We start from the raw sequence: 12,154 nt of genomic DNA, 5'->3' as shown, positions 1-12,154 counted from the left end.
GGAAATAGTTGTTAATCATCGTGTGGGAAACAATGAGACAATGCGTTTTGTGTATAAATATGGTCCGAATACATCATGGTCCGATGTAACAAACAGTATAATGATGATATCAAACAGAATTAAAATTTGATACTTAATTTATCGCGCTTTGAGGTATTTATGTGTGCCTTAGTCCAACTTAATGCGACGATTTTTCTTACTGGCCCAAGCCTCTACAGCTTTCTTAAATGGGTATTCTTTTAGTGTTGGGCCTTCAATTACGATTCTCATGATCGCATCTAATGTTTCTTCCTTCATTCTATTTTTTTTGTTTAACCATAGCACCGCTAACACGCGAATTGACACTTTGCGCTTGCTGCTGCCAGGGTAGTCACGTGATCTGTATGCGGTATAAAATCAAAACATTGGATGCGGGAAAAGCGAAATTGTACAGTAATCATGAACAGATGCTCTCTGGTTAAGTAATATATTTGAGAATATATATATGAAAACTAATTCAAAAATGTGCCTGTAGTACAGTATATAACTGGCATGTAACACTTTGTCGCTGTACATTAAAAAAATGTTTGCTGTAAGCTGTGATTTTATGCTTTATTCTTAGCCTTCCGACCAGTGATTGCCACGGGTCGCGTAGCGCACAGCGTACGGGAATCATTCACCATCCCCATAGGCTAGGCCTATATATATTCAAATTTATATATACACATATGATGTACATTTAAAATGTATATTTACTTTATTTTACACACGCACACGTATCATATAAATCATATATCATATATATATATATATATTCAGGGTATATATACCCTGATTTTTAAGTGGATAATTATAATAAAGATCAAAAAACACTTCCAATGACTGGAAGTGTTTCTATCATTTTTCCCTGTAAACTGTTGGTAAACATTTTTTAAATACACTAATTTCTATGTTCAAGTTTTTATGTTATCTTAAAATGGGAAAGTTAATTTCAAAAATTATTTTTACATTTTTTTTTTTTGGTATTTTGCAAGGGACAATACATCTTTAACAAAACAGATGATGACAATGACCACGAGTGTAAGAAATTAGACATTCCCAACATATGGTTCCTTAATGATCAGCTCTGGCAGGATGGCCCACCCTCACAAAATATTGTTGAAATAAAAATACATAAATAAATAAATCAGTTCATATCCAACGAAGTTGTGCAAGACCAAAAACTTACCGTGCGTTTATCAATTATGAGTTAAAAGTGAAATCCATTTTTTCATAATTTAATTGCCACTCTGCTTTGTTTACATTCCTGTCTCAAAGTTGACTGAAAGATTTGATTTAGAGTAGCAGGTTATTAAATGTGGCAAAGACAAGTCAAACCAGTCACTTGTTGCAAATATTGATTCTTAGTTATTAATACAGGGTTAAATAGTACAATGAGAGCTATAAAATGGTTAAAGAATCATTTAAATCCGACATTTAGTTATGAAGTTACAAGAATTTAAACATACAGCTGATTAACGAACAATATTTGAGAAATCAGCCTTCAAAGTTTATGATTTCAAGCATTTCTTAGGTAGAAACCATCACCAAATCATTAAAAATTGTTGTTTTAACATTAAAATGAGGAAAATAACAGCATAGCATGATATAAAGGTGGACGTAAACTCTGCCATGAAGGCTTTATGTACACAGTACAAAAATCAACTATATCATATATATATATATATATTCAGGGTATATATACCCTGATTTTTAAGTGGATAATTATAATAAAGATCAAAAAACACTTCCAATGACTGGAAGTGTTTCTCTCATTTTTCACTGTAAACTGTTGGTAAACATTTTTAAATACACTAATTTCTATGTTCTAAGTTTTTATGTTATCTTAAAATGGGAAAGTTAATTTCAAAAATTATTTTTACATTTTTTTTTTTTTTGGTATTTTGCAAGGGACAATACATCTTTAAAAAACAGATGATGACAATGACCATGAGTGTAAGAAAGTAGACATTCCCAACATATGGTTCCTTAATGATCAGCTCTGGCAGGATGGCCCACCCTCACAAAATATTGTTGAAATAAAAATACATGAATAAATAAATCAGTTCATATCCAACGAAGTTGTGCAAGACCAAAAACTTACCGTGTGTTTATCAATTATGAGTTAAAAGTGAAATCCATTTTTTCATAATTTAATTGCCACTCTGCTTTGTTTACATTCCTGTCTCAAAGTTGACTGAAAGATTTGATTTAGAGTAGCAGGTTATTAAATGTTTCAAAGACAAGCCAAACCAGTCACTTGTTGCAAATATTGATTTTTAGTTATTAATACAGGGTTAAATAGTACAATGAGAGCTATAAAATGGTTAAAGAATCATTTAAATCCGACATTTAGTTATGAAGTTACAAGAGTTTAAACATACAGCTGATTAACGAACAATATTTGAGAAATCAGCCTTCAAAGTTTATGATTTCAAGCATTTCTTAGGTAGAAACCATCATCAAATCATTAAAAATTGTTGTTTTAACATTAAAAATGAGGGAAATAACAGTATAGCATGATATATAGATATGTAAAGGTTAGTTTAGTGAAATAATAGATTTATAAAATGTTGACATTTCAGCATGTTTTGGCCATTATCTCCAAAACAGGATTTGCTACGAGTGACTGGTTTGGCTTGTCTTTGCCACAAATCAAGATTTAAAATATTTATTTGATTATTCCAACAGATTTGAACTTCCTGTATCCGTATCAAGTCAAGCATACTACCTAGCGCTACATCACATCTGAATGTATCGTGTATCGTGCACTTACTAATGTTACTGGTGTTGCCATCTCCAAGATGTTAAGCTATGGTATGCTAGTGTTGATGACTGCTGCTCTTGTTGGCATTCAAACTTGTCAAGGGACTGAAGGTGGCCATTGCCCAAGGAATGATTGTTCTTTACCGGTTGGTTGATACTTTCTTATTTTTTTCAGGCCTACAGTATAGTTGGTCCATTAATTACTGGTATTTTTTAAACAAAATGTGGATCGTCCAAATTTCTCTTATTGACTTATTGTCCTGTCCACACTCTCAAATTTTAAATGTAGTATGCCCATATTTGGGTGTAATGTGACATCATCATGCCCATATATGGGCACATCACACAAGTTTATCACATATAATTTCATAGTGTGGATAGATATGAGCACTTCATGTACACGTTTTTGAAAAACCTGAAGACATTCCCCATTATATTTTACTCATTTTCTGAAGCATTTTTATCAAATTTATGATATTGATGTTTAAAAAATACAGATATGATTTTAATCAGATGTTTGCTTACCTATAGTGATCCTAAACTTAAGCTCTGGCCTCACTATCAAACTTATGACAAATAAATGTGATATGCCCATATATGGGTGTGATATGGCATCATCACACAAATGGCACATCACACAAGTTTGTCTCATAGAATTTGATAGTATGGACACAACTCCATGTACAAGTTTTTGTTTTACTCATTTTCTGAAGCAGAATTAATCAAAGAACAAATTTATGGTTATTTAATATTGATGTTTAAAAAATACTGATAAGATTTTACTCAGAAGTTTGCTTAGCTTGTCCACATATCAAACATTATGTGACAATGAGATATACCCATATATGGGTGACATCATGTTCATTTTTGGGCACACAGCATACAAGTTTGACACACAAAATTGTTATAGTGCGAGCAGAGATTTAGTGACTGAACCAAAGAGTTTTGTCATTTAAACAGTTGTTGATTGTGTGCAAATAAATAAGTCTTGTTTAATTTATAGATAGTTAATGGTAAGTTGTTGGTTGTTTGTGTTTCAAATTTTATTACATATTTGAACTGTCAGAACAGGATCCAGAATCGCTTTCACTTTTGCTTTTACATTAAATTTTGACACTCAGCGCTATAAATACATGTTTATGGATTATAGATTATAGAAAAATAACCCATATCTCCCAGCTACATTGGGCGGAATTGCGAATGGGTGTGGTTTGTAACTACCTACTGTAGCCACTGAAAAGAGGCATTTATTATAGAGCTTCATCATAGGATGTTAGGAGTATATTTAATAATACTCAATCATTTATAAGGCGCCAATTCCAAATTGAATGATCAAAAGCGTGAGTGTTATTACCCCTGGTCACTGGATAACGTGCAATGGCAAACCAGCACAAAGTGCAACTTTCTCTGCTCTCTGGGGAGTACAGTATCCCCAGTCGTTCGCTACTTCTTCAGTGCATGAAACTAGAACATTCAATGCCACAACATCCTACCAGGTACCCATTTATACTCCTGGGTAGAGAGAGACAAACGTAGATAAAGTGCCTTGCCCAAGGACACAAGCAACTTGCACACCAAAAGTTTCGAACCCCGACCTCAAGGTTGGGAGTCCAAGCGACAATCGATGCGCCAACCAATGTGTAACACGCCAAGGATTACCCAGTCCAAAGACTTGTTTCCAGTGGGGTCCTTGTCGGGGTGAATTGGGCAGTACACCGGTAGACAATCTCCTACTCTTTTCCGAAGAGTGTACTTCGTTCTTCAACATGCACATGGGCAAGGGTTCTTTAACTTGTGCACGAGCCAGATGTACACGGGACCTCCATTTTAAGTCATTATCCAAGAAGACTTGTTTCTACCTACCGAATCACTCAAAGTATAAATCAATTGTAAAACACCACTTGGATTTTTCTCTCTCAAATGAGTAAATTAGCAGTGGTTTAATAGTCAACTGTTTATCAGTCAATTGTAGATAATATAGACCTCCCCCACACTATCTAGATTCAAACTAATAATTTGTAAAAAAACTCAGAAAGATTCTGAGTAACTGCCTCCCTTAATAAAACCACGCTATAGAATGTGTAATTGATCTATAATAATAGGAAATATAAAAGGTTGAAGAACAGCTTGTTCCATGACTGTACTAGCAATACATAATAATGTAATATGTCTGTAAATTGGCAATCTGCTGCTTGTAACATTTTTTAAACACAGGCACATCATTGGCTTTGAGCCAGTCTCTAATTGTTTCACCAGTATTTAGTAATAACATTATGTTATATATCGCTTATAGTAATGCCAACAACCCCGCTAAAGACTTCTCTTTATTACCCCCCAGTCATTGGATTAAGCACATTAAGCCTGTGACTACTTTAGCAACCTCCCTAGAGAGGTACTAAGTTCACATCATTCCTCAACTATAAGGGCCAAAGTGAGGTGAACCTTAGTATGGGAGTAAAACACTCCTCATTTTAAAGAGACTCACATCAATCCCAGAGGGCAAACCTGTGAGCTTACAATCACATACAATAAGAAACATAAAAAAAGGATAGATTAAATGCCAATTTAAATAAGATTAACCAACAAAAAACAAGTTGGATACAATCAAGTCATACAAAATCACACGTCCACAATGTAAAATTATATTAAGTCCAGCAATAAAATTCTTGCAACCTTAATAAAAATATGAAGGTTAAAAAAAAAAAAAACAAGAAAAAGTTTGTGATATTATGAATCAAAATCAGGCCAACAGCACAATCACTGATGATTAAATTTTCAGATGTTATACAATTTAAGTACAATATTTATAATAATTATTAAAATCGTTACTTTAAATTTATTAAGAGTCATGATGTACCTATTTACAGTATGTGCCTATTTATGGTCATGCTACAATGTCATCATGAACATATTTTATCCATGTCACATGCTTTTTTGTCAAATAAAATTTGATAGTCTGGACGAATACCAGACTCTGCCTATTAAATTTAAAAGAGAAAAAGTGTATCTAATTTCTGCTAACAAACATACAATTAACAATACCCTGAAAATTGCTGCATGTCCAAAGCACTTTTAGAGCGGTTTACCACCATACACTATCAGAGGATAATATTACAATAACTAGAACAATTTCTGACATCAATCGTGACACCTACATCTTTGTATGGTGCGATCATCACGCCTTTCTTTTCCAACTTCTTTTTTGCCCAAAAAGTTATAAATTGTCTCCATTAATATTATGTTCCCTATTTTTGCAGTGATAAGCGACTGCCAATTATTATGTTGACCTGTTTTTTTTATGCCAACCCCTTTTATATTGTTTAGAAAAATGTTTTTTTTGAATGAAAGGTTGATTAATGCTGTACATACAGTATAACAATGTATGGATTAATATTTATGAGAGAGTCATGTTTCTGTAATGCATAGTATTTGGCAAATGCTTGTCCAGGGACGGATCCAGGATTTGGAAGAGGGGGGTTCATATGTTTCCAAAAACCCCAAAATGAAATTGGGGGCGAGGGGTCCTCCCCCGTGAAAATTCCTAGATGGATTGAAATGTGCTTTCCCGACTTCTGAGGAGTCTTTTAATGACCTTTAAGTTCTTCCAAATTAAATGTTTTTCCCCTCTTGAAAAAGGTCAGTTAATTTTATCTATTCTTTAGGCCAATACATAGAGAAAAAAAAAACAAAGACATAGGAAATATATTATTATATTCCAACAATATTAAGTAGTTGGATACGTAGTCTTTCTTCCATTGAACGATGAACCTATAGGCCCGAGGAACTCACATTCCTACATAAATTACGACGTCAAACCATTAACAATGTGTATTTTGTATTTAATTGAAGGCTAGTTTGGGGATAAGCCTAGTTTGTCTGATCTGCCAACCTATGCCTAGGTAGGTAGCATGCCTCTTGTAAAGCCAGGACCCAGTAGTATTTTGTAATGTTTCTTTGCGGAGGGTGGTTCGGACAAAAACATGTGACATGCCTAAATATGGTCATGATGTCATCACATGTCAGACCATAGGCACATCGTGACTATACTGTAGCATATACAACAGTTTCTTTGTCAAAGAAAATGTGATAGTCTAGACATGGCTTTAAGGCATGTAACAAATACTACAGCTTTTTCTCATGATTTGAATCTATACTATTGTACAGTATTAACAAAGTATTAAAATTGTTTATTTGATTATACCCTGGTATTATTTATGTAGGGGAAACTAGTCAGACAAAGAATGAATGGTCAAAATGTTGGCATTCGACATAAAAACAAAGACAGGCCTATGGCTAATCATTTTAATTTTACCAGCTTATAACATAACACATTTCAAAGTAGCTGTGCTTCTCTGTTTATTTGTTTTAAAAAACAGAACAGATAGATTGATTGCTGGACAGACAGAAATTTGATCTAGGCTTTCTCTTGTCATTACAAAATGTAATTTGTAAATACATTTCTGTACAGGATAGAATTGCTTGAATTGTTTATTTATTGTTTCTGCTGGTCATAACAGTACTTATCTTATTTTACTTTGTTTTTCCCTAATTGAAAGCCTAATTAGGTATGCATATTGTTTGTCTCTGTGTTTGTTACACTTCACACCACCTGAAGAAGCTGGCATTGACTGCCAACGAAAGCTTGTGTCTGATAAAATTACATCATTAAAGTTAGTCGTAGAGTGCTGCCTCATCATTACCTGTTGTCAATATTTGATCACCCTGTAATTGATTACAGTATAGTTACGTATCTCATCGTATCTCAAAAAGGCGCCAGGAGTCGACTTTTCAATTATTTTTCGAGGGGTGTTTCTCGTGTGAGAAAGAATAGGCAATTTGTCGGTTTATCCAGGTAAGTATTCACAAAGTAGACAATTATTGTTTTACTTACTTGGTTTCTATTTTATTCAGGTCCATTGTTTATCCATCCTCCATAGTTTATATGGGTTGTAAAGAGAATTATATACAGTAACTATATTGCCACTATAGTACTTAGAATCTAGTGTACAATTATACAAATACTGTATTTCCTTCCTATGTTGATAAAACATTAGTTTTATAATAAATTGTTTACAGTAGTTATTGGTGGTGGCGCTGCTGCGCTAGTGATGTGTAGTTCACAGCTGTGGTTCAATGTGGTTGATGATAAACTTCAAATTGGAAAGAGAATACAAACTTTGTTACTGGCAAAGAGCCATCAAGGCATATACTTCAAAGATATATGAAGAAATTTCATGTTTGCAATAGATTCATGGTCATGTTTTATAGTAATTTTAATTAGTTTGGTATAATAGTTTGGTTTAATTGCCTTGATAAACAGAACAAGAAAATAGCAAGAATTAAGCTGGGCACTAGCTGTGTCATACGACTGTTGGCCGATGAATTCAACCGAGCTCTGTGTAAGCGTTAGACGACGTGATGCTGTCTGATGATTGTCAATGGCAGTCTGAACGGATCATCATTAAAAAAATGCAAAAAAATGAATGAAAAATGTACAATCAGTGCCCCCCCTCCCCTCTAAATTTTTTCCTAAATTATATAAAAAAAATAAGAAAAAAATATAATTGTTATCAAATTTATGTCAGAGAGTGCAAAATCTGGCAATCTAGAGGTGCCATAATCATAAATTGTCAAAACTCTGAGGTGTGCGGACCCTCTATCTGTGAAAATCCTTCCCTAGGCCCTCTCTATTTCAAATTTCTGGATCCGCTACAGAAAATGTACTTAAATGCCATTATATTTTCAATACATAGATATGGTGCAACAGGGTGAGGATTTGTAATCTCAGATTATTTTGTTTCAACTCTTAACAAATAACCAGAATTCCAGACTGTATATTATTTTGACAATAAATATTGAATTGTAAGGAACATACCCAAAATAATATTTTTTTCTATTACTATCTTCCTGTTTGGATTTGAAATTCTAGGTGATTGACAAAAACACATGAAGTCTAAAGACTTTCACACGGTTCCTCTGCTGTTAAATTAGGTAGCACACCATTAGACAGTCCCCTTGGGTTTTTTTTTTTTTTTTTGAACAAAGCATATTTATCAGCATTCATGTATATTGGCAATGCTGTATTACACACAGGACCAATATATTAAACATGTCATTTTAAAAGGTTGCTACCTGAAACCCAAGAAAAGCATATGAATTTGAATCAGAGGTGGTCTGGGGTCTCCACAACAATGGCCAACTCAGCTACAGTAGCTGCTTGTCCAACTCCATCCTACCATGAAGAAAATGGTATGTTTAATATAACTTACAGTACTTCCTCGTGCAATAATTTAACCAGCTTATTTTCTAGAAGTGTTAATATAAATTAATTATTTTTATACTACTGTATTTATTGTTGGCTGTGTGTTCACTATGAGCTGTTTTGACTTAACCTTTCAACCTTAACCTGTATAAACTATATTATGGGATGTTTCTGCGAGACCCGGGATGTAGATCTTAAAGGAGTCTTGGAAGGGAGGGGCGTGACCCAAGCTATTAGCTTGCATAAAACCCAAATATTCAGCTTAATTGTTTTATTAGTTGTTTTGCAAGTCCCATCAACAGGTTGCACATCACATCACTTTACATTCGACCGAACCTGTTTCACTGCTATCACATCGAACTTGCGGGGTTTCACTGGTGCTGTGACCAGGATTCTAACCTGGGTGTTGCAGCTAGTGCAGTACACCATTTAACATTCAGCTGAACCTGTTTTACTGCCATGACATCAAACTGCAGATTTTTCTTAAGTCAGTTTCTAGTTTTTTTAAGTAAAGGCCTACTAAATTTAATGTATACTGCCTGCATGCAGGCAAGTAAACACTTTCCTATCATCTATATACTTGTCATGAGTAAGTCCAGTTATACAGTGAGAATGATGGGATACTCTTGTCATTGCATCATAAGAAATGAAGTCTTCTAAAAACACAGAACTTAAAAATATATCCCCAAAATAAGCAAAAAAAAAGTAGGTTTCTGCATTGAGGTTAAAAAGTCTTGCAACTGGCTCTATTTGTTATGGTCGGTAGCCTTTTTCCTCAAAGGGCCAAAAACAAAATTCCCAAACCTCTTCACAACCTGTTTTCAAATTGCCTTAATTGGACTTCAACTTATATACCACCTCAAAAAAAAGCCTAGAAATGGAACCTTCCTTTGAGACACCCCTGTTTTGAAATGGGAACACTTTTTCAGCCGTGAAGTAAAGAAAATTATATCTTTTAACACTACAGCCAACTCTTAACAGATTTTTTTTACATTATTTATTTATTTATTTATTTGTTTATTCATTCATTTATTTATTTATTTTCCTATGTATTTATGGATGTTGTTAAATGTCTGTGTTTTTGTGTGTTTTTCTCTGCTTGTTTATTTTTTGCGTGTTTGTTTGTCGTTTTGTACCTAGTGTCTAATACATTTTTTCAGATGTGTTTAATGGCCTAGACTAGTTATCATTGATCGGCGGTAACTTTGATATTTCGTCCAAAATTAGTGCAGCGGGGAGGCAGTGCGTAGCATGGTTTGCGGCATAAACACTCTTTACTTTCTCGCTGCAGCCGCTACTCCAAACTCGGCAACGTTACATATTTTCCACAAACAGTTTCTGGGATTTATTACATTCATCATCTCTTTTTTCCGATCGAATAATCGCAGGATCAATTCCTTCATTGGTTAGGTTAAAGTTTTACTTGGGGCTGGGAAGCCATGCCTTAATTGCCAGTACCACTGATAGGCTTGAAATAATGATGCACTTCGGCCAATCAAATACAGTACGTAACTTCACAACAGTACAGTATACAATAGTGTTGTTTTTCTGAGGGGTGTAATGCGTGCATGCTCTGTTGTCACGTACATACGTATTTGGGCGTGTTAACAATACGTTGAAGTGGTTTTTTTTTTCACGCATTTAATATACGGTAAATAAGTTAAAATATAAGACATCACACCTTTCCTAACTGAAAGTGAACATAACAAAAAAGGTCTATGATGATGCATACAACTAACTCTAACTTTAAATGTTTTTCTTTATGCTCAATACACATAACAACACTCCACACAACCTCCACCCACCGACAGCACTTAAACATTGCCAGCTATTTGTCAAGTGGGCTATTGCATCATTGATGCTCTCGTTTGAAAGATATGACCTTTTAAAAATCTTGGGTTTCTATTAAACCACAACACTGACTATTCATTACAATGATAGTGGTTGCTCATTTATTTCAACAATTGTTTTGAAAGGTTTTAATATATCCAGCCAGAGCTTGATCAATTCTCTCAATACATACAAGGAAATAAAATTATGAAACCTAGAATTGAAATTAAAATTTCGTACTTCAGCTCTCAGGTAGACTTCCGCCTGTTAGTGGGGCTAGCCGCTTTCGTCACTTTTTCCTGTCCTTCATATATATATATATATCCTCGTTTTTTTCTCATTTCCGAAATAGTAGGCATTGTTTCTCTGAAGAATATCTTCAGCCTTTATTACAGTAGACAGAGGTTCTGGCAATATAGCGGTAATAATTTATCCATGAGTTGATGTAAAGAGTAAACAAGTTTACTGTTATAATAATAATAATAATATAATAATTGCAATTTGTATATCGCCAGTATCCATCGCAACAATGCTCATAAAGCTCTCCCTGTTTGATTTGACTTATAAATTTAAATTAAAGCAATGCAAAATTTAAAGTTTTAATAATAATAATATTTATTTGGAATTCCACTTTTACATCAGTGGCGCACTTTGAAAAACAAAGGTGTGTCTGAAAAAAAAAACTTACAAAGTTTCGTTTATAAAATTTAAGAAAAGTACCACTTTAAAATTCATCATAAAAACATGGTTGAATATATAAAAATGAACAGAAACACAACATGCAAAATTAAAATAATAGAAGTGGGCAATGCAAAAACAGTTAAGATTCAAGAAAAAAAAGCGTAAAAAAAATACATTAAAAAAAACCACTCAAACATAACCAATAGGAATAGTGCGGAACTAGGTTTTAGATGGGACACCATGTAACCCCAATATTGCGGCTGTGGTTAGTTCTGACCAATGCCATAGCCAGAGCCCTATTCGGACAATTTTTCTAATGGGTCCACAAAAAGTGGGTACACATTTTTTTAAATGGGTCCAAATTATGCAATTTTTATGCAAAATGAGTCCAGAGATCTCATCTTTAGCCTAAAATTGGTAAATTTTTAGTTCCTATGCATGTAATGCAATAGGAACTATTGTAATCACTCTTAGTCATTTCTTTTGTTTTTTATTGTGTGTAGTATGTGTGTGCGTATGTGTGTAGACATTTATGCAAATGCGCATGCGTCAAAGAAAAGTTTCCCGACATTTTGTTTTACATCGCGATGTGAAGTT

At 33.9% G+C, this 12,154-nt stretch overlaps 1 long non-coding RNA gene across 1 annotated transcript in view; it reads left to right on the top strand.

The window, feature by feature from the left end:
* LOC117114897 overlaps positions 1 to 12,154 on the top strand; it is a 29,104-nt gene that overhangs the window by 1,580 nt on the left and 15,370 nt on the right. The window contains exon 2 of the long non-coding RNA XR_004446454.1: positions 2,710 to 2,930. This is a non-coding gene — a long non-coding RNA (uncharacterized LOC117114897). The remainder of the gene's footprint in view (positions 1 to 2,709; positions 2,931 to 12,154) is intronic.

This window comes from Anneissia japonica, unplaced genomic scaffold (genome assembly GCF_011630105.1).
Source record: "Anneissia japonica isolate Jap-2015-1 unplaced genomic scaffold, ASM1163010v1 scaffold287900_len82748_cov153, whole genome shotgun sequence".
Classification (NCBI taxonomy): Eukaryota; Metazoa; Echinodermata; class Crinoidea; order Comatulida; family Comatulidae; genus Anneissia; species Anneissia japonica.
The sequence above is the reverse complement of the archived record's forward strand: the minus strand, read 5'-3'. Positions and strand labels throughout refer to the sequence as shown.